Source organism: Gadus chalcogrammus, chromosome 12 (assembly GCF_026213295.1).
Source record: "Gadus chalcogrammus isolate NIFS_2021 chromosome 12, NIFS_Gcha_1.0, whole genome shotgun sequence".
In the NCBI taxonomy this organism is placed as follows: domain Eukaryota; kingdom Metazoa; phylum Chordata; class Actinopteri; order Gadiformes; family Gadidae; genus Gadus; species Gadus chalcogrammus.
Genome location: NC_079423.1, coordinates 12,118,864 through 12,138,245, shown reverse-complemented (window position 1 = coordinate 12,138,245; position 19,382 = coordinate 12,118,864). Strand labels below are relative to the sequence as shown.

The 19,382-nt window shown below is 44.2% G+C and overlaps 21 non-coding genes and 2 pseudogenes across 21 annotated transcripts; all 23 read right to left on the bottom strand.

Annotated features, from left to right (window-relative positions):
- Positions 1-251: 251 nt before the first annotated feature.
- LOC130399434 (5S ribosomal RNA) lies at positions 252-370 on the bottom strand. Its single transcript, XR_008901944.1, has one exon. It is a non-coding gene; the product is annotated as a 5S ribosomal RNA (ribosomal RNA).
- A 529-nt stretch (positions 371-899) lies between these two features.
- On the bottom strand, positions 900-1,018 carry LOC130399432 (5S ribosomal RNA). Its single transcript, XR_008901943.1, has one exon. It is a non-coding gene; the product is annotated as a 5S ribosomal RNA (ribosomal RNA).
- A 1,880-nt stretch (positions 1,019-2,898) lies between these two features.
- LOC130394055 (5S ribosomal RNA) lies at positions 2,899-3,017 on the bottom strand. The gene has a single exon (XR_008897251.1). It is a non-coding gene; the product is annotated as a 5S ribosomal RNA (ribosomal RNA).
- Positions 3,018-3,545: 528 nt separating this feature from the next.
- On the bottom strand, positions 3,546-3,664 carry LOC130399491 (5S ribosomal RNA). Its single transcript, XR_008901999.1, has one exon. It is a non-coding gene; the product is annotated as a 5S ribosomal RNA (ribosomal RNA).
- Positions 3,665-4,193: 529 nt separating this feature from the next.
- On the bottom strand, positions 4,194-4,312 carry LOC130399431 (5S ribosomal RNA). Its single transcript, XR_008901942.1, has one exon. It is a non-coding gene; the product is annotated as a 5S ribosomal RNA (ribosomal RNA).
- A 529-nt stretch (positions 4,313-4,841) lies between these two features.
- Positions 4,842-4,960, bottom strand: LOC130399430 (5S ribosomal RNA). The gene has a single exon (XR_008901941.1). It is a non-coding gene; the product is annotated as a 5S ribosomal RNA (ribosomal RNA).
- A 529-nt stretch (positions 4,961-5,489) lies between these two features.
- LOC130399429 (5S ribosomal RNA) lies at positions 5,490-5,608 on the bottom strand. Its single transcript, XR_008901940.1, has one exon. It is a non-coding gene; the product is annotated as a 5S ribosomal RNA (ribosomal RNA).
- Positions 5,609-6,136: 528 nt separating this feature from the next.
- On the bottom strand, positions 6,137-6,255 carry LOC130399428 (5S ribosomal RNA). The gene has a single exon (XR_008901939.1). It is a non-coding gene; the product is annotated as a 5S ribosomal RNA (ribosomal RNA).
- Positions 6,256-6,784: 529 nt separating this feature from the next.
- LOC130400002 (5S ribosomal RNA) lies at positions 6,785-6,903 on the bottom strand. Its single transcript, XR_008902490.1, has one exon. It is a non-coding gene; the product is annotated as a 5S ribosomal RNA (ribosomal RNA).
- A 529-nt stretch (positions 6,904-7,432) lies between these two features.
- Positions 7,433-7,551, bottom strand: LOC130395452 (5S ribosomal RNA). The gene has a single exon (XR_008898507.1). It is a non-coding gene; the product is annotated as a 5S ribosomal RNA (ribosomal RNA).
- A 519-nt stretch (positions 7,552-8,070) lies between these two features.
- On the bottom strand, positions 8,071-8,189 carry LOC130400556 (5S ribosomal RNA). The gene has a single exon (XR_008903036.1). It is a non-coding gene; the product is annotated as a 5S ribosomal RNA (ribosomal RNA).
- A 519-nt stretch (positions 8,190-8,708) lies between these two features.
- Positions 8,709-8,827, bottom strand: LOC130396194 (5S ribosomal RNA; annotated as a pseudogene).
- Positions 8,828-10,861: 2,034 nt separating this feature from the next.
- LOC130399853 (5S ribosomal RNA) lies at positions 10,862-10,980 on the bottom strand. The gene has a single exon (XR_008902348.1). It is a non-coding gene; the product is annotated as a 5S ribosomal RNA (ribosomal RNA).
- A 529-nt stretch (positions 10,981-11,509) lies between these two features.
- LOC130400035 (5S ribosomal RNA) lies at positions 11,510-11,628 on the bottom strand. The gene has a single exon (XR_008902521.1). It is a non-coding gene; the product is annotated as a 5S ribosomal RNA (ribosomal RNA).
- Positions 11,629-12,157: 529 nt separating this feature from the next.
- On the bottom strand, positions 12,158-12,276 carry LOC130400686 (5S ribosomal RNA). The gene has a single exon (XR_008903163.1). It is a non-coding gene; the product is annotated as a 5S ribosomal RNA (ribosomal RNA).
- A 519-nt stretch (positions 12,277-12,795) lies between these two features.
- On the bottom strand, positions 12,796-12,914 carry LOC130400513 (5S ribosomal RNA). The gene has a single exon (XR_008902995.1). It is a non-coding gene; the product is annotated as a 5S ribosomal RNA (ribosomal RNA).
- Positions 12,915-13,433: 519 nt separating this feature from the next.
- LOC130396193 (5S ribosomal RNA) lies at positions 13,434-13,552 on the bottom strand (annotated as a pseudogene).
- A 2,034-nt stretch (positions 13,553-15,586) lies between these two features.
- LOC130399852 (5S ribosomal RNA) lies at positions 15,587-15,705 on the bottom strand. The gene has a single exon (XR_008902347.1). It is a non-coding gene; the product is annotated as a 5S ribosomal RNA (ribosomal RNA).
- Positions 15,706-16,234: 529 nt separating this feature from the next.
- On the bottom strand, positions 16,235-16,354 carry LOC130394347 (5S ribosomal RNA). Its single transcript, XR_008897515.1, has one exon. It is a non-coding gene; the product is annotated as a 5S ribosomal RNA (ribosomal RNA).
- Positions 16,355-16,873: 519 nt separating this feature from the next.
- On the bottom strand, positions 16,874-16,992 carry LOC130400512 (5S ribosomal RNA). Its single transcript, XR_008902994.1, has one exon. It is a non-coding gene; the product is annotated as a 5S ribosomal RNA (ribosomal RNA).
- A 529-nt stretch (positions 16,993-17,521) lies between these two features.
- LOC130399427 (5S ribosomal RNA) lies at positions 17,522-17,640 on the bottom strand. The gene has a single exon (XR_008901938.1). It is a non-coding gene; the product is annotated as a 5S ribosomal RNA (ribosomal RNA).
- Positions 17,641-18,168: 528 nt separating this feature from the next.
- On the bottom strand, positions 18,169-18,288 carry LOC130401214 (5S ribosomal RNA). Its single transcript, XR_008903679.1, has one exon. It is a non-coding gene; the product is annotated as a 5S ribosomal RNA (ribosomal RNA).
- Positions 18,289-18,817: 529 nt separating this feature from the next.
- On the bottom strand, positions 18,818-18,936 carry LOC130399426 (5S ribosomal RNA). The gene has a single exon (XR_008901936.1). It is a non-coding gene; the product is annotated as a 5S ribosomal RNA (ribosomal RNA).
- Positions 18,937-19,382: the final 446 nt, after the last annotated feature.

The following is a 19,382-nucleotide window of genomic DNA, read 5'->3' as shown; positions in this document are numbered from 1 at the left end:
CATGATCTGAAGTGAGCGTGCGTGTTTGTGTTGGTGAAAGTTTAAGAAATGTACAACTGTCGGTTCAGCTCTCTGGTGCTCCCTGCTGGCAGTATCACTATACTGTCCTCATGTTTCACAAAAATAGTTTTGAGAGACGTTGTCAGTTTTTGTATGTTGCTTAAATCCTCCAAAGCGGTTGGCAGTAAACATCAGGTCACGGTACGCCACGGTAGGCCACGGAGTCAATGAGCTCGAGTTGAAAAAGAAAAAGCTTACAGCACCTGGTATTCCCAGGCGGTCTCCCATCCAAGTACTAACCAGGCCCGACCCTGCTTAGCTTCCGAGATCAGACGAGATCGGGCGTGTTCAGGGTGGTATGGCCGTAAGCAATTAGTGCAGGCGCAAAACCAGGTTTTATACAGTAGCACATAAGGAGTGAGAAAGCTGCTGAGGCTCGACGTTACACTTTTACAAAAACAATCATTAGTTAGATATAAACGGCAGTAATTGATTCAGTAGGACTCCTTATCCATGTAAACGATCATTGTGACATCTGAATTCATTAATTATCTGAAATACACTGCGTGTGCGTGTGATGTTAAATGTTTGAACCAAGGTTAACGGTTAAAGTGTCAGAGAATGGGTGGTGATTTTTTGACGTCCTCCCATGATCTGAAGTGAGCGTGCGTGTTTGTGTTGGTGAAAGTTTAAGAAATGTACAACTGTCGGTTCAGCTCTCTGGTGCTCCCTGCTGGCAGTATCACTATACTGTCCTCATGTTTCACAAAAATAGTTTTGAGAGACGTTGTCAGTTTTTGTATGTTGCTTAAATCCTCCAAAGCGGTTGGCAGTAAACATCAGGTCACGGTACGCCACGGTAGGCCACGGAGTCAATGAGCTCGAGTTGAAAAAGAAAAAGCTTACAGCACCTGGTATTCCCAGGCGGTCTCCCATCCAAGTACTAACCAGGCCCGACCCTGCTTAGCTTCCGAGATCAGACGAGATCGGGCGTGTTCAGGGTGGTATGGCCGTAAGCAATTAGTGCAGGCGCAAAACCAGGTTTTATACAGTAGCACATAAGGAGTGAGAAAGCTGCTGAGGCTCGACGTTACACTTTTACAAAAACAATCATTAGTTAGATATAAACGGCAGTAATTGATTCAGTAGGACTCCTTATCCATGTAAACGATCATTGTGACATCTGAATTCATTAATTATCTGAAATACACTGCGTGTGCGTGTGATGTTAAATGTTTGAACCAAGGTTAACGGTTAAAGTGTCAGAGAATGGGTGGTGATTTTTTGATGTCCTCCCATGATCTGGGCCCCGTTTCCCGATAACGATGGATCCACGCACGTACGATCATTCTCACGATGGATCTTGCGATCCATCGTTAATTTCTTTGGAGCGTTTCCCGAAACTCCTCTTAACGTGAACGCGCATTCGCTGCACTCACGACGTCGTAGGATTGTAACTGTCTACTGACCCGGTGCTGAAATGGGCTCCGTAGGAGGGGGAGACGCAGGAATGTCGCAGGAAAATTGTGTTAAAAAGGGTTAAAATATATTGCCATCAAGGACAACAGCAGAGTAGCCTACAAAAAAAATAGACTGCAATTATATGAATGCTAAAGACATTAAAACACAATTGATTAGGCTTAAACCGACATATATCAGTCCTAATCCTGAATGCACTGTGCGTTTCACGGCATTTTCCCCCCTGAAATAATTCCTCTTCACACCTTTGAATAACCCGGGAGACGTCCATGATGAGGAATACAACGAAGCCCACCGTCTGGCCCGGTGCATCGTTGAGCGCACGATCGGGAGGTGGAAGTTGCGCTTTAGATGCCTTCCAAGTCAGGCGGAGGGCTCCAGTTTTCGCCGGCCAAGTCATGCGCCGTGATATGTGTGACGGCTATGTTGCACAACATTGCAGCTAAGGCTGGGGTGGCATTGCTTGAACCGGAGGACGTTGAGGACGATGACGATGAGGAAGATCGGTGTGAGGACGGCCTCCCTCATAACTACGCGGCTGGTTTTCATGCGCGTCGAATAGTGATTGAGACTTTGTTTCAACGTGACCAATCCCCACCATATCCCAGCCTTTTGCCTGCTCCTTTGCTTGTTTTTTATAAAAAAAATGTATTTCTTTATTTTTTTTAATTTCTTTATTTTCGTTATTTATTTATTTTTTTAATTTGTTTAATTTAATTTTTTTTTTACATTATTTTATGCTACGTTTTATGAGTAGCCTATGTCAGTCTGCACAAATCCCTCCACTTTCTCTCACACATTTTGAGTGCCCTGCCTGCGCAAACGTTTTCTGGACTGTCCCGTTTTATTTTGGCCATTTTAACATCTTTATTAATAAATTAATTAATAATCTTTATTAATTACCAAACTAAGAACATTAAGGCGCAATGCGTTTTAATAAAACGCATCCAATATACGGAATGTCCGATGGTGACGCCACTGAGGTTATAGCTGACGATGCTCTTAGCGTCCTACGAGTACCTACGAGCACCCCTGGAGTACTCGTTAGCTACGAGCGTTTTCAAGACGTTCGTTCCCCACGATGCTTTCGGGAAACGCGGTGAAAACTCTACGATGCCCTTTCGACGCACTTCACGATCCACTTAGGCTAACGACGCTTTCGGGAAACGGGGCCCTGAAGTGAGCGTGCGTGTTTGCGTTGGTGAAAGTTTAAGAAATGTACAACTGTCGGTTCAGCTCTCTGGTGCTCCCTGCTGGCAGTATCACTATACTGTCCTCATGTTTCACAAAAATAGTTTTGAGAGACGTTGTCAGTTTTTGTATGTTGCTTAAATCCTCCAAAGCGGTTGGCAGTAAACATCAGGTCACGGTACGCCACGGTAGGCCACGGAGTCAATGAGCTCGAGTTGAAAAAGAAAAAGCTTACAGCACCTGGTATTCCCAGGCGGTCTCCCATCCAAGTACTAACCAGGCCCGACCCTGCTTAGCTTCCGAGATCAGACGAGATCGGGCGTTTTCAGGGTGGTATGGCCGTAAGCAATTAGTGCAGGCGCAAAACCAGTTTTTGTACAGTAGCACATAAGGAGTGAGAAAGCTGCTGAGGCTCGACGTTACACTTTTACAAAAACAATCATTAGTTAGATATAAACGGCAGTAATTGATTCAGTAGGACTCCTTATCCATGTAAACGATCATTGTGACATCTGAATTAATTAATTATCTGAAATACACTGCGTGTGCGTGTGATGTTAAATGTTTGAACCAAGGTTAACGGTTAAAGTGTCAGAGAATGGGTGGTGATTTTTTGACGTCCTCCCATGATCTGAAGTGAGCGTGCGTGTTTGTGTTGGTGAAAGTTTAAGAAATGTACAACTGTCGTTTCAGCTCTCTGGTGCTCCCTGCTGGCAGTATCACTATACTGTCCTCATGTTTCACAAAAATAGTTTTGAGAGACGTTGTCAGTTTTTGTATGTTGCTAAATCCTCCAAAGCGGTTGGCAGTAAACATCAGGTCACGGTACGCCACGGTAGGCCACGGAGGCAATGAGCTCGAGTTGAAAAAGAAAAAGCTTACAGCACCTGGTATTCCCAGGCGGTCTCCCATCCAAGTACTAACCAGGCCCGAACCTGCTTAGCTTCCGAGATCAGACGAGATCGGGCGTGTTCAGGTTGGTATGGCCGTAAGCATTTAGTGCAGGCGCAAAACCAGGTTTTATACAGTAGCACATAAGGAGTGAGAAAGCTGCTGAGGCTCGACGTTACACTTTTACAAAAACAATCATTTGTTAGATATAAACGGCAGTAATTGATTCAGTAGGACTCCTTATCCATGTAAACGATCATTGTGACATCTGAATTCATTAATTATCTGCAATACAATGCGTGTGCGTGTGATGTTAAATGTTTGAACCAAGGTTAACGGTTAAAGTGTCAGAGAATGGGTGGTGATTTTTTGACGTCCTCCCATGATCTGAAGTGAGCGTGCGTGTTTGTGTTGGTGAAAGTTTAAGAAATGTACAACTGTCGGTTCAGCTCTCTGGTGCTCCCTGCTGGCAGTATCACTATACTGTCCTCATGTTTCACAAAAATAGTTTTGAGAGACGTTGTCAGTTTTTGTATGTTGCTTAAATCCTCCAAAGCGGTTGGCAGTAAACATCAGGTCACGGTACGCCACGGTAGGCCACGGAGGCAATGAGCTCGAGTTGAAAAAGAAAAAGCTTACAGCACCTGGTATTCCCAGGCGGTCTCCCATCCAAGTACTAACCAGGCCCGACCCTGCTTAGCTTCCGAGATCAGACGAGATCGGGCGTGTTCAGGGTGGTATGGCCGTAAGCAATTAGTGCAGGCGCAAAACCAGGTTTTATACAGTAGCACATAAGGAGTGAGAAAGCTGCTGAGGCTCGACGTTACACTCTTACAAAAACAATCATTAGTTAGATATAAACGGCAGTAATTGATTCAGTAGGACTCCTTATCCATGTAAACGATCATTGTGACATCTGAATTCATTAATTATCTGAAATACACTGCGTGTGCGTGTGATGTTAAATGTTTGAACCAAGGTTAACGGTTAAAGTGTCAGAGAATGGGTGGTGATTTTTTGACGTCCTCCCATGATCTGAAGTGAGCGTGCGTGTTTGTGTTGGTGAAAGTTTAAGAAATGTACAACTGTCGGTTCAGCTCTCTGGTGCTCCCTGCTGGCAGTATCACTATACTGTCCTCATGTTTCACAAAAATAGTTTTGAGAGACGTTGTCAGTTTTTGTATGTTGCTTAAATCCTCCAAAGCGGTTGGCAGTAAACATCAGGTCACGGTACGCCACGGTAGGCCACGGAGTCAATGAGCTCGAGTTGAAAAAGAAAAAGCTTACAGCACCTGGTATTCCCAGGCGGTCTCCCATCCAAGTACTAACCAGGCCCGACCCTGCTTAGCTTCCGAGATCAGACGAGATCGGGCGTGTTCAGGGTGGTATGGCCGTAAGCAATTAGTGCAGGCGCAAAACCAGGTTTTATACAGTAGCACATAAGGAGTGAGAAAGCTGCTGAGGCTCGACGTTACACTCTTACAAAAACAATCATTAGTTAGATATAAACGGCAGTAATTGATTCAGTAGGACTCCTTATCCATGTAAACGATCATTGTGACATCTGAATTCATTAATTATCTGAAATACACTGCGTGTGCGTGTGATGTTAAATGTTTGAACCAAGGTTAACGGTTAAAGTGTCAGAGAATGGGTGGTGATTTTTTGACGTCCTCCCATGATCTGAAGTGAGCGTGCGTGTTTGTGTTGGTGAAAGTTTAAGAAATGTACAACTGTCGGTTCAGCTCTCTGGTGCTCCCTGCTGGCAGTATCACTATACTGTCCTCATGTTTCACAAAAATAGTTTTGAGAGACGTTGTCAGTTTTTGTATGTTGCTTAAATCCTCCAAAGCGGTTGGCAGTAAACATCAGGTCACGGTACGCCACGGTAGGCCACGGAGTCAATGAGCTCGAGTTGAAAAAGAAAAAGCTTACAGCACCTGGTATTCCCAGGCGGTCTCCCATCCAAGTACTAACCAGGCCCGACCCTGCTTAGCTTCCGAGATCAGACGAGATCGGGCGTGTTCAGGGTGGTATGGCCGTAAGCAATTAGTGCAGGCGCAAAACCAGGTTTTATACAGTAGCACATAAGGAGTGAGAAAGCTGCTGAGGCTCGACGTTACACTCTTACAAAAACAATCATTAGTTAGATATAAACGGCAGTAATTGATTCAGTAGGACTCCTTATCCATGTAAACGATCATTGTGACATCTGAATTCATTAATTATCTGAAATACACTGCGTGTGCGTGTGATGTTAAATGTTTGAACCAAGGTTAACGGTTAAAGTGTCAGAGAATGGGTGGTGATTTTTTGACGTCCTCCCATGATCTGAAGTGAGCGTGCGTGTTTGTGTTGGTGAAAGTTTAAGAAATGTACAACTGTCGGTTCAGCTCTCTGGTGCTCCCTGCTGGCAGTATCACTATACTGTCCTCATGTTTCACAAAAATAGTTTTGAGAGACGTTGTCAGTTTTTGTATGTTGCTTAAATCCTCCAAAGCGGTTGGCAGTAAACATCAGGTCACGGTACGCCACGGTAGGCCACGGAGTCAATGAGCTCGAGTTGAAAAAGAAAAGCTTACAGCACCTGGTATTCCCAGGCGGTCTCCCATCCAAGTACTAACCAGGCCCGACCCTGCTTAGCTTCCGAGATCAGACGAGATCGGGCGTGTTCAGGGTGGTATGGCCGTAAGCAATTAGTGCAGGCGCAAAACCAGGTTTTATACAGTAGCACATAAGGAGTGAGAAAGCTGCTGAGGCTCGACGTTACACTTTTACAAAAACAATCATTAGTTAGATATAAACGGCAGTAATTGATTCAGTAGGACTCCTTATCCATGTAAACGATCATTGTGACATCTGAATTCATTAATTATCTGAAATACACTGCGTGTGCGTGTGATGTTAAATGTTTGAACCAAGGTTAACGGTTAAAGTGTCAGAGAATGGGTGGTGATTTTTTGACGTCCTCCCATGATCTGAAGTGAGCGTGCGTGTTTGTGTTGGTGAAAGTTTAAGAAATGTACAACTGTCGGTTCAGCTCTCTGGTGCTCCCTGCTGGCAGTATCACTATACTGTCCTCATGTTTCACAAAAATAGTTTTGAGAGACGTTGTCAGTTTTTGTATGTTGCTTAAATCCTCCAAAGCGGTTGGCAGTAAACATCAGGTCACGGTACGCCACGGTAGGCCACGGAGTCAATGAGCTCGAGTTGAAAAAGAAAAAGCTTACAGCACCTGGTATTCCCAGGCGGTCTCCCATCCAAGTACTAACCAGGCCCGACCCTGCTTAGCTTCCGAGATCAGACGAGATCGGGCGTGTTCAGGGTGGAATGGCCGTAAGCAATTAGTGCAGGCGCAAAACCAGGTTTTATACAGTAGCACATAAGGAGTGAGAAAGCTGCTGAGGCTCGACGTTACACTTTTACAAAAACAATCATTAGTTAGATATAAACGGCAGTAATTGATTCAGTAGGACTCCTTATCCATGTAAACGATCATTGTGACATCTGAATTCATTAATTATCTGAAATACACTGCGTGTGCGTGTAATGTTAAATGTTTGAACCAAGGTTAACGGTTAAAGTGTCAGAGAATGGGTGGTGATTTTTTGACGTCCTCCCATGATCTGAAGTGAGCGTGCGTGTTTGTGTTGGTGAAAGTTTAAGAAATGTACAACTGTCGTTTCAGCTCTCTGGTGCTCCCTGCTGGCAGTATCACTATACTGTCCTCATGTTTCACAAAAATAGTTTTGAGAGACGTTGTCAGTTTTTGTATGTTGCTTAAATCCTCCAAAGCGGTTGGCAGTAAACATCAGGTCACGGTACGCCACGGTAGGCCACGGAGGCAATGAGCTCGAGTTGAAAAAGAAAAAGCTTACCGCACCTGGTAATCCCAGGCGGTCTCCCATCCAAGTACTAACCAGGCCCGACCCTTCTTAGCTTCCGAGATCAGACGAGATCGGGAGTGTTCAGGGTGGTATGGCCGTAAGCAATTAGTGCAGGCGCAAAACCAGGTTTTATACAGTAGCACATAAGGAGTGAGAAAGCTGCTGAGGCTCGACGTTACACTCTTACAAAAACAATCATTAGTTAGATATAAACGGCAGTAATTGATTCAGTAGGACTCCTTATCCATGTAAACGATCATTGTGACATCTGAATTCATTAATTATCTGAAATACACTGCGTGTGCGTGTGATGTTAAATGTTTGAACCAAGGTTAACGGTTAAAGTGTCAGAGAATGGGTGGTGATTTTTTGACGTCCTCCCATGATCTGAAGTGAGCGTGCGTGTTTGTGTTGGTGAAAGTTTAAGAAATGTACAACTGTCGGTTCAGCTCTCTGGTGCTCCCTGCTGGCAGTATCACTATACTGTCCTCATGTTTCACAAAAATAGTTTTGAGAGACGTTGTCAGTTTTTGTATGTTGCTTAAATCCTCCAAAGCGGTTGGCAGTAAACATCAGGTCACGGTACACCACGGAGTCAATGAGCTCGAGTTGAAAAAGAAAAAGCTTACAGCACCTGGTATTCCCATGCGGTCTCCCATCCAAGTACTAACCAGGCCCGACCCTGCTTAGCTTCCGAGATCAGGCGAGATCGGGCGTGTTCAGGGTGGTATGGCCGTAAGCAATGAGTGCAGGCGCAAAACCAGGTTTTATACAGTAGCACATAAGGAGTGAGAAAGCTGCTGAGGCTCGACGTTACACTCTTACAAAAACAATCATTAGTTAGATATAAACGGCAGTAATTGATTCAGTAGGACTCCTTATCCATGTAAACGATCATTGTGACATCTGAATTCATTAATTATCTGAAATACACTGCGTGTGCGTGTGATGTTAAATGTTTGAACCAAGGTTAACGGTTAAAGTGTCAGAGAATGGGTGGTGATTTTTTGACGTCCTCCCATGATCTGAAGTGAGCGTGCGTGTTTGTGTTGGTGAAAGTTTAAGAAATGTACAACTGTCGGTTCAGCTCTCTGGTGCTCCCTGCTGGCAGTATCACTATACTGTCCTCATGTTTCACAAAAATAGTTTTGAGAGACGTTGTCAGTTTTTGTATGTTGCTTAAATCCTCCAAAGCGGTTGGCAGTAAACATCAGGTCACGGTACACCACGGAGTCAATGAGCTCGAGTTGAAAAAGAAAAAGCTTACAGCACCTGGTATTCCCAGGCGGTCTCCCAACCAAGTACTAACCAGCCCCGACCCTGCATAGCTTCCGAGTTCAGACAAGATCGTGCGTGTTCAGGGTGGTCTTGCCGTATGCAATTAGTGCAGGCGCAAAACCAGGTTTTATACAGTAGCACATAAGGAGTGAGAAAGCTGCTGAGGCTCGACGTTAAACTTTTACAAAAAAAATCATTAGTTAGATATAAACGGCAGTAATTGATTCAGTAGGACTCCTTATCAGGGGCGGCGCCAAACGGTTGCTTGCCGTTGCTATAGCAACTCCAAGCAATTACTCAGAAACCCCAGAGCAACCCCTGATTTTTTGTCCAACTCAAACAACATATTTGAAATAATGCCATTTTCCGTAAAATGGTATTAAATAAGTTCAACTAAACCTATGGCCGAATGCGGTACCCGTCACCATACCGACCATTCCTGTCATATGAATCACCAGATTAAGTGCATAATCAGTGAGTAGTCGTTCAAATGAACACGAGTCAGCCTGGGACTCTCCTCTCCTCCCCTCCCCCTCACCGTGCCCAGTTCCCGAGCGTTGGGCATGCGCACACTCTGTAAGTGACATGAACAGATTAAAAAAAAACACATACACACAATTAACACAAACGATCCCAAGCAATATGTACAATATTAATTAATTATTATTTAATGTACTTGAAACAATAATTTCATTAATAGCATAGTCTTACGAAAAATAAATAACATTTCAAATATGCGGACATCTCGCGGCGAGATTATCAGTCAGAGATGTTCGTTGCCGGCTCGTTGGCGCTTAAAAAATATGGACAAGTTTTTACTATTTCGAAAGAAATCAAGTTCAAACACGACTCGCGATGGCGAGGCTGAGGATGGGCTCGTTAATAGCCAGACTTGTGTTGGACTTGGCAGTTGTTCGGAGGGGGGTTATGCTGAGGTCAAGAAACGGAAGAAAATATTGTAGCCTACACAGTTCTGAATTAGCAATACAATGTTATCACATGCTTGCTAACAATGTTGGTGTGTTAAACCGTATGGATTAAAGTGGAATATTGCAAGAAGTCCTGTGATCAAGACATCGATTTAAGGTAGGCCGTTTGGTTATTAAGTTTGCCCGTCGCAGCATATTGACTTGACTCAACAATAATAGCAACTATTGTATTAATGTTCCACATAGGCCTACATTTGAGACGTATCGCGCAACTAATGTGAATGCTTTGGAATGTACCGTGGCGACGGTGGGTCTGAGATGTGCAATTCACCACTATTGACAGGACAGCTAACCTTGTAGTTGGGGGACTGCTGACGGACTGTTGATTGAGAGAACTATGTTGTTTGTTATATGTCGTGTGGCCGCAGTGCCACCTGGACTAGCAGTGAATGTGTACATGCCGCTGGGCTATTTTCATGTTGGCCTTCTTAAAGATCTTCCTCTATATTGTTCTATGTCTTTACGTCTTTTTGTCTGTGTGTGTGTGAGGGAGAGGGAGAAAGATAGCGCACGTTGAACTGTCAAATGATACGATCACACTCAATCACAGTGGTGCGATTAGTCTGTGTTGTTACTGTACTGTAAACTTGCCTCGTACGGGACCGCAACCACCCCAACCCGTGCCGAAAATGTCTTCCCGGCCGTGCCTCTGCCAAATTCAGGTGTTTTGATCAAGGTTTTTTTTTTTGACCAGCAACCTCTTGAATTCATACAGCAACTGTTAAGCAACTGCAACAAATTATTTCTGGCGCCGCCACTGCTCCTTATCCATGTAAACGATCATTGTGACATCTGAATTCATTAATTATCTGAAATACACTGCGTGTGCGTGTGATGTTAAATGTTTGAACCAAGGTTAACGGTTAAAGTGTCAGAGAATGGGTGGTGATTTTTTGACGTCCTCCAATGATCTGAAGTGAGCGTGCGTGTTTGTGTTGGTGAAAGTTTAAGAAATGTACAACTGTCGGTTCAGCTCTCTGGTGCTCCCTGCTGGCAGTATCACTATACTGTCCTCATGTTTCACAAAAACAGTTTTGAGAGACGTTGTCAGTTTTTGTATGTTGCTTAAATCCTCCAAAGCGGTTGGCAGTAAACATCAGGTCACGGTACGCCACGGAGTCAATGAGCTCGAGTTGAAAAAGAAAAAACTTACAGCACCTGGTATTCCCAGGCGGTCTCCCATCCAAGTACTAACCAGGCCCGACCCTGCTTAGCTTCCGAGATCAGACGAGATCGGGCGTGTTCAGGGTGGTATGGCCGTAAGCAATTAGTGCAGGCGCAAAACCAGGTTTTATACAGTAGCACATAAGGAGTGAGAAAGCTGCTGAGGCTCGACGTTACACTCTTACAAAAACAATCATTAGTTAGATATAAACGGCAGTAATTGATTCAGTAGGACTCCTTATCCATGTAAACGATCATTGTGACATATGAATTCATTAATTATCTGAAATACACTGCGTGTGCGTGTGATGTTAAATGTTTGAACCAAGGTTAACGGTTAAAGTGTCAGAGAATGGGTGGTGATTTTTTGACGTCCTCCCATGATCTGAAGTGAGCGTGCGTGTTTGTGTTGGTGAAAGTTTAAGAAATGTACAACTGTCGGTTCAGCTCTCTGGTGCTCCCTGCTGGCAGTATCACTATACTGTCCTCATGTTTCACAAAAATAGTTTTGAGAGACGTTGTCAGTTTTTGTATGTTGCTTAAATCCTCCAAAGCGGTTGGCAGTAAACATCAGGTCACGGTACGCCACGGTAGGCCACGGAGGCAATGAGCTCGAGTTGAAAAAGAAAAAGCTTACAGCACCTGGTATTCCCAGGCGGTCTCCCATCCAAGTACTAACCAGGCCCGACCCTGCTTAGCTTCCGAGATCAGACGAGATCGGGCGTGTTCAGGGTGGTTTGGCCGTAAGCAAATAGTGCAGGCGCAAAACCAGGTTTTATACAGTAGCACATAAGGAGTGAGAAAGCTGCTGAGGCTCGACGTTACACTTTTACAAAAACAATCATTAGTTAGATATAAACGGCAGTAATTGATTCAGTAGGACTCCTTATCCATGTAAACGATCATTGTGACATCTGAATTCATTAATTATCTGAAATACACTGCGTGTGCGTGTGATGTTAAATGTTTGAACCAAGGTTAACGGTTAAAGTGTCAGAGAATGGGTGGTGATTTTTTGACGTCCTCCCATGATCTGAAGTGAGCGTGCGTGTTTGTGTTGGTGAAAGTTTAAGAAATGTACAACTGTCGTTTCAGCTCTCTGGTGCTCCCTGCTGGCAGTATCACTATACTGTCCTCATGTTTCACAAAAATAGTTTTGAGAGACGTTGTCAGTTTTTGTATGTTGCTTAAATCCTCCAAAGCGGTTGGCAGTAAACATCAGGTCACGGTACGCCACGGCAGGCCACGGAGGCAATGAGCTCGAGTTGAAAAAGAAAAAGCTTACAGCACCTGGTATTCCCAGGCGGTCTCCCATCCAAGTACTAACCAGGCCCGACCCTGCTTAGCTCCCGAGATCAGACGAGATCGGGCATGTTCAGGGTGGTATGGCCGTAAGCAATTAGTGCAGGCGCAAAACCAGGTTTTATACAGTAGCACATAAGGAGTGAGAAAGCTGCTGAGGCTCGACGTTACACTCTTACAAAAACAATCATTAGTTAGATATAAACGGCAGTAATTGATTCAGTAGGACTCCTTATCCATGTAAACGATCATTGTGACATCTGAATTCATTAATTACCTGAAATACACTGCGTGTGCGTGTGATGTTAAATGTTTGAACCAAGGTTAACGGTTAAAGTGTCAGAGAATGGGTGGTGATTTTTTGACGTCCTCCCATGATCTGAAGTGAGCGTGCGTGTTTGTGTTGGTGAAAGTTTAAGAAATGTACAACTATCGGTTCAGCTCTCTGGTGCTCCCTGCTGGCAGTATCACTATACTGTCCTCATGTTTCACAAAAATAGTTTTGAGAGACGTTGTCAGTTTTTGTATGTTGCTTAAATCCTCCAAAGCGGTTGGCAGTAAACATCAGGTCACGGTACGCCACGGAGTCAATGAGCTCGAGTTGAAAAAGAAAAAGCTTACAGCACCTGGTATTCCCAGGCGGTCTCCCATCCAAGTACTAACCAGGCCTGACCCTGCTTAGCTTCCGAGATCAGACGAGATCGGGCGTGTTCAGGGTGGTATGGCCGTAAGCAACTAGTGCAGGCGCAAAACCAGGTTTTATACAGTAGCACATAAGGAGTGAGAAAGCTGCTGAGGCTCGACGTTACACTCTTACAAAAACAATCATTAGTTAGATATAAACGGCAGTAATTGATTCAGTAAGACTCCTTATCCATGTAAACGATCATTGTGACATCTGAATTCATTAATTATCTGAAATACACTGCGTGTGCGTGTGATGTTAAATGTTTGAACCAAGGTTAACGGTTAAAGTGTCAGAGAATGGGTGGTGATTTTTTGACGTCCTCCCATGATCTGAAGTGAGCGTGCGTGTTTGTGTTGGTGAAAGTTTAAGAAATGTACAACTGTCGGTTCAGCTCTCTGGTGCTCCCTGCTGGCAGTATCACTATACTGTCCTCATGTTTCACAAAAATAGTTTTGAGAGACGTTGTCAGTTTTTGTATGTTGCTTAAATCCTCCAAAGCGGTTGGCAGTAAACATCAGGTCACGGTACACCACGGAGTCAATGAGCTCGAGTTGAAAAAGAAAAAGCTTACAGCACCTGGTATTCCCAGGCGGTCTCCCAACCAAGTACTAACCAGCCCCGACCCTGCATAGCTTCCGAGTTCAGACAAGATCGTGCGTGTTCAGGGTGGTCTTGCCGTATGCAATTAGTGCAGGCGCAAAACCAGGTTTTATACAGTAGCACATAAGGAGTGAGAAAGCTGCTGAGGCTCGACGTTAAACTTTTACAAAAAAAATCATTAGTTAGATATAAACGGCAGTAATTGATTCAGTAGGACTCCTTATCAGGGGCGGCGCCAAACGGTTGCTTGCCGTTGCTATAGCAACTCCAAGCAATTACTCAGAAACCCCAGAGCAACCCCTGATTTTTTGTCCAACTCAAACAACATATTTGAAATAATGCCATTTTCCGTAAAATGGTATTAAATAAGTTCAACTAAACCTATGGCCGAATGCGGTACCCGTCACCATACCGACCATTCCTGTCATATGAATCACCAGATTAAGTGCATAATCAGTGAGTAGTCGTTCAAATGAACACGAGTCAGCCTGGGACTCTCCTCTCCTCCCCTCCCCCTCACCGTGCCCAGTTCCCGAGCGTTGGGCATGCGCACACTCTGTAAGTGACATGAACAGATTAAAAAAAAACACATACACACAATTAACACAAACGATCCCAAGCAATATGTACAATATTAATTAATTATTATTTAATGTACTTGAAACAATAATTTCATTAATAGCATAGTCTTACGAAAAATAAATAACATTTCAAATATGCGGACATCTCGCGGCGAGATTATCAGTCAGAGATGTTCGTTGCCGGCTCGTTGGCGCTTAAAAAATATGGACAAGTTTTTACTATTTCGAAAGAAATCAAGTTCAAACACGACTCGCGATGGCGAGGCTGAGGATGGGCTCGTTAATAGCCAGACTTGTGTTGGACTTGGCAGTTGTTCGGAGGGGGGTTATGCTGAGGTCAAGAAACGGAAGAAAATATTGTAGCCTACACAGTTCTGAATTAGCAATACAATGTTATCACATGCTTGCTAACAATGTTGGTGTGTTAAACCGTATGGATTAAAGTGGAATATTGCAAGAAGTCCTGTGATCAAGACATCGATTTAAGGTAGGCCGTTTGGTTATTAAGTTTGCCCGTCGCAGCATATTGACTTGACTCAACAATAATAGCAACTATTGTATTAATGTTCCACATAGGCCTACATTTGAGACGTATCGCGCAACTAATGTGAATGCTTTGGAATGTACCGTGGCGACGGTGGGTCTGAGATGTGCAATTCACCACTATTGACAGGACAGCTAACCTTGTAGTTGGGGGACTGCTGACGGACTGTTGATTGAGAGAACTATGTTGTTTGTTATATGTCGTGTGGCCGCAGTGCCACCTGGACTAGCAGTGAATGTGTACATGCCGCTGGGCTATTTTCATGTTGGCCTTCTTAAAGATCTTCCTCTATATTGTTCTATGTCTTTACGTCTTTTTGTCTGTGTGTGTGTGAGGGAGAGGGAGAAAGATAGCGCACGTTGAACTGTCAAATGATACGATCACACTCAATCACAGTGGTGCGATTAGTCTGTGTTGTTACTGTACTGTAAACTTGCCTCGTACGGGACCGCAACCACCCCAACCCGTGCCGAAAATGTCTTCCCGGCCGTGCCTCTGCCAAATTCAGGTGTTTTGATCAAGGTTTTTTTTTTTGACCAGCAACCTCTTGAATTCATACAGCAACTGTTAAGCAACTGCAACAAATTATTTCTGGCGCCGCCACTGCTCCTTATCCATGTAAACGATCATTGTGACATCTGAATTCATTAATTATCTGAAATACACTGCGTGTGCGTGTGATGTTAAATGTTTGAACCAAGGTTAACGGTTAAAGTGTCAGAGAATGGGTGGTGATTTTTTGACGTCCTCCAATGATCTGAAGTGAGCGTGCGTGTTTGTGTTGGTGAAAGTTTAAGAAATGTACAACTGTCGGTTCAGCTCTCTGGTGCTCCCTGCTGGCAGTATCACTATACTGTCCTCATGTTTCACAAAAACAGTTTTGAGAGACGTTGTCAGTTTTTGTATGTTGCTTAAATCCTCCAAAGCGGTTGGCAGTAAACATCAGGTCACGGTACGCCACGGAGTCAATGAGCTCGAGTTGAAAAAGAAAAAACTTACAGCACCTGGTATTCCCAGGCGGTCTCCCATCCAAGTACTAACCAGGCCCGACCCTGCTTAGCTTCCGAGATCAGACGAGATCGGGCGTGTTCAGGGTGGTATGGCCGTAAGCAATTAGTGCAGGCGCAAAACCAGGTTTTATACAGTAGCACATAAGGAGTGAGAAAGCTGCTGAGGCTCGACGTTACACTTTTACAAAAACAATCATTAGTTAGATATAAACGGCAGTAATTGATTCAGTAGGACTCCTTATCCATGTAAACGATCATTGTGACATCTGAATTCATTAATTATCTGAAATACACTGCGTGTGCGTGTGATGTTAAATGTTTGAACCAAGGTTAACGGTTAAAGTGTCAGAGAATGGGTGGTGATTTTTTGACGTCCTCCCATGATCTGAAGTGAGCGTGCGTGTTTGTGTTGGTGAAAGTTTAAGAAATGTACAACTGTCGGTTCAGCTCTCTGGTGCTCCCTGCTGGCAGTATCACTATACTGTCCTCATGTTTCACAAAAACAGTTTTGAGAGACGTTGTCAGTTTTTGTATGTTGCTTAAATCCTCCAAAGCGGTTGGCAGTAAACATCAGGTCACGGTACGCCACGGCAGGCCACGGAGGCAATGAGCTCGAGTTGAAAAAGAAAAAGCTTACAGCACCTGGTATTCCCAGGCGGTCTCCCATCCAAGTACTAACCAGGCCCGACCCTGCTTAGCTCCCGAGATCAGACGAGATCGGGCAGTGTTCAGGGTGGTATGGCCGTAAGCAATTAGTGCAGGCGCAAAACCAGGTTTTATACAGTAGCACATAAGGAGTGAGAAAGCTGCTGAGGCTCGACGTTACACTCTTACAAAAACAATCATTAGTTAGATATAAACGGCAGTAATTGATTCAGTAGGACTCCTTATCCATGTAAACGATCATTGTGACATCTGAATTCATTAATTATCTGAAATACACTGCGTGTGCGTGTGATGTTAAATGTTTGAACCAAGGTTAACGGTTAAAGTGTCAGAGAATGGGTGGTGATTTTTTGACGTCCTCCCATGATCTGAAGTGAGCGTGCGTGTTTGTGTTGGTGAAAGTTTAAGAAATGTACAACTGTCGGTTCAGCTCTCTGGTGCTCCCTGCTGGCAGTATCACTATACTGTCCTCATGTTTCACAAAAATAGTTTTGAGAGACGTTGTCAGTTTTTGTATGTTGCTTAAATCCTCCAAAGCGGTTGGCAGTAAACATCAGGTCACGGTACGCCACGGAGTCAATGAGCTCGAGTTGAAAAAGAAAAAGCTTACAGCACCTGGTATTCCCAGGCGGTCTCCCATCCAAGTACTAACCAGGCCTGACCCTGCTTAGCTTCCGAGATCAGACGAGATCGGGCGTGTTCAGGGTGGTATGGCCGTAAGCAACTAGTGCAGGCGCAAAACCAGGTTTTATACAGTAGCACATAAGGAGTGAGAAAGCTGCTGAGGCTCGACGTTACACTCTTACAAAAACAATCATTAGTTAGATATAAACGGCAGTAATTGATTCAGTAGGACTCCTTATCCATGTAAACGATCATTGTGACATCTGAATTCATTAATTATCTGAAATACACTGCGTGTGCGTGTGATGTTAAATGTTTGAACCAAGGTTAACGGTTAAAGTGTCAGAGAATGGGTGGTGATTTTTTGACGTCCTCCCATGATCTGAAGTGAGCGTGCGTGTTTGTGTTGGTGAAAGTTTAAGAAATGTACAACTGTCGGTTCAGCTCTCTGGTGCTCCCTGCTGGCAGTATCACTATACTGTCCTCATGTTTCACAAAAATAGTTTTGAGAGACGTTGTCAGTTTTTGTATGTTGCTTAAATCCTCCAAAGCGGTTGGCAGTAAACATCAGGTCACGGTACGCCACGGTAGGCCACGGAGTCAATGAGCTCGAGTTGAAAAAGAAAAAGCTTACAGCACCTGGTATTCCCAGGCGGTCTCCCATCCAAGTACTAACCAGGCCCGACCCTGCTTAGCTTCCGAGATCAGACGAGATCGGGCGTGTTCAGGGTGGTATGGCCGTAAGCAATTAGTGCAGGCGCAAAACCAGGTTTTATACAGTAGCACATAAGGAGTGAGAAAGCTGCTGAGGCTCGACGTTACACTTTACAAAAACAATCATTAGTTAGATATAAACGGCAGTAATTGATTCAGTAGGACTCCTTATCCATGTAAACGATCATTGTGACATCTGAATTCATTAATTATCTGAAATACACTGCGTGTGCGTGTGATGTTAAATGTTTGAACCAAGGTTAACGGTTAAAGTGTCAGAGAATGGGTGGTGATTTTTTGACGTCCTCCCATGATCTGAAGTGAGCGTGCGTGTTTGTGTTGGTGAAAGTTTAAGAAATGTACAACTGTCGGTTCAGCTCTCTGGTGCTCCCTGCTGGCAGTATCACTATACTGTCCTCATGTTTCACAAAAATAGTTTTGAGAGACGTTGTCAGTTTTTGTATGTTGCTTAAATCCTCCAAAGCGGTTGGCAGTAAACATCAGGTCACGGTACGCCACGGTAGGCCACGGAGTCAATGAGCTCGAGTTGAAAAAGAAAAAGCTTACAGCACCTGGTATTCCCAGGCGGTCTCCCATCCAAGTACTAACCAGGCCCGACCCTGCTTAGCTTCCGAGATCAGACGAGATCAGGGCGTGTTCAGGGTGGTATGGCCGTAAGCAATTAGTGAAGGCGCAAAACCAGGTTTTATACAGTAGCACATAAGGAGTGAGAAAGCTGCTGAGGCTCGACGTTACACTCTTACAAAAACAATCATTAGTTAGATATAAACGGCAGTAATTGATTCAGTAGGACTCCTTATCCATGTAAACGATCATTGTGACATCTGAATTCATTAATTATCTGAAATACACTGCGTGTGCGTGTGATGTTAAATGTTTGAACCAAGGTTAACGGTTAAAGTGTCAGAGAATGGGTGGTGATTTTTTGACGTCCTCCCATGATCTGAAGTGAGCGTGCGTGTTTGTGTTGGTGAAAGTTTAAGAAATGTACAACTGTCGGTTCAGCTCTCTGGTGCTCCCTGCTGGCAGTATCACTATACTGTCCTCATGTTTCACAAAAATAGTTTTGAGAGACGTTGTCAGTTTTTGTATGTTGCTTAAATCCTCCAAAGCGGTTGGCAGTAAACATCAGGTCACGGTACGCCACGGTAGGCCACGGAGGCAATGAGCTCGAGTTGAAAAAGAAAAAGCTTACAGCACCTGGTATTCCCAGGCGGTCTCCCATCCAAGTACTAACCAGGCCCGACCCTGCTTAGCTTCCGAGATCAGACGAGATCGGGCGTGTTCAGGGTGGTATGGCCGTAAGCAATTAGTGCAGGCGCAAAACCAGGTTTTATACAGTAGCACATAAGGAGTGAGAAAGCTGCTGAGGCTCGACGTTACACTTTTACAAAAACAATCATTAGTTAGATATAAACGGCAGTAATTGATTCAGTAGGACTCCTTATCCATGTAAACGATCATTGTGACATCTGAATTCATTAATTATCTGAAATACACTGCGTGTGCGTGTGATGTTAAATGTTTGAACCAAGGTTAACGGTTAAAGTGTCAGAGAATGGGTGGTGATTTTTTGACGTCCTCCCATGATCTGAAGTGAGCGTGCGTGTTTGTGTTGGTGAAAGTTTAAGAAATGTACAACTGTCGGTTCAGCTCTCTGGTGCTCCCTGCTGGCAGTATCACTATACTGTCCTCATGTTTCACAAAAATAGTTTTGAGAGACGTTGTCAGTTTTTGTATGTTGCTTAAATCC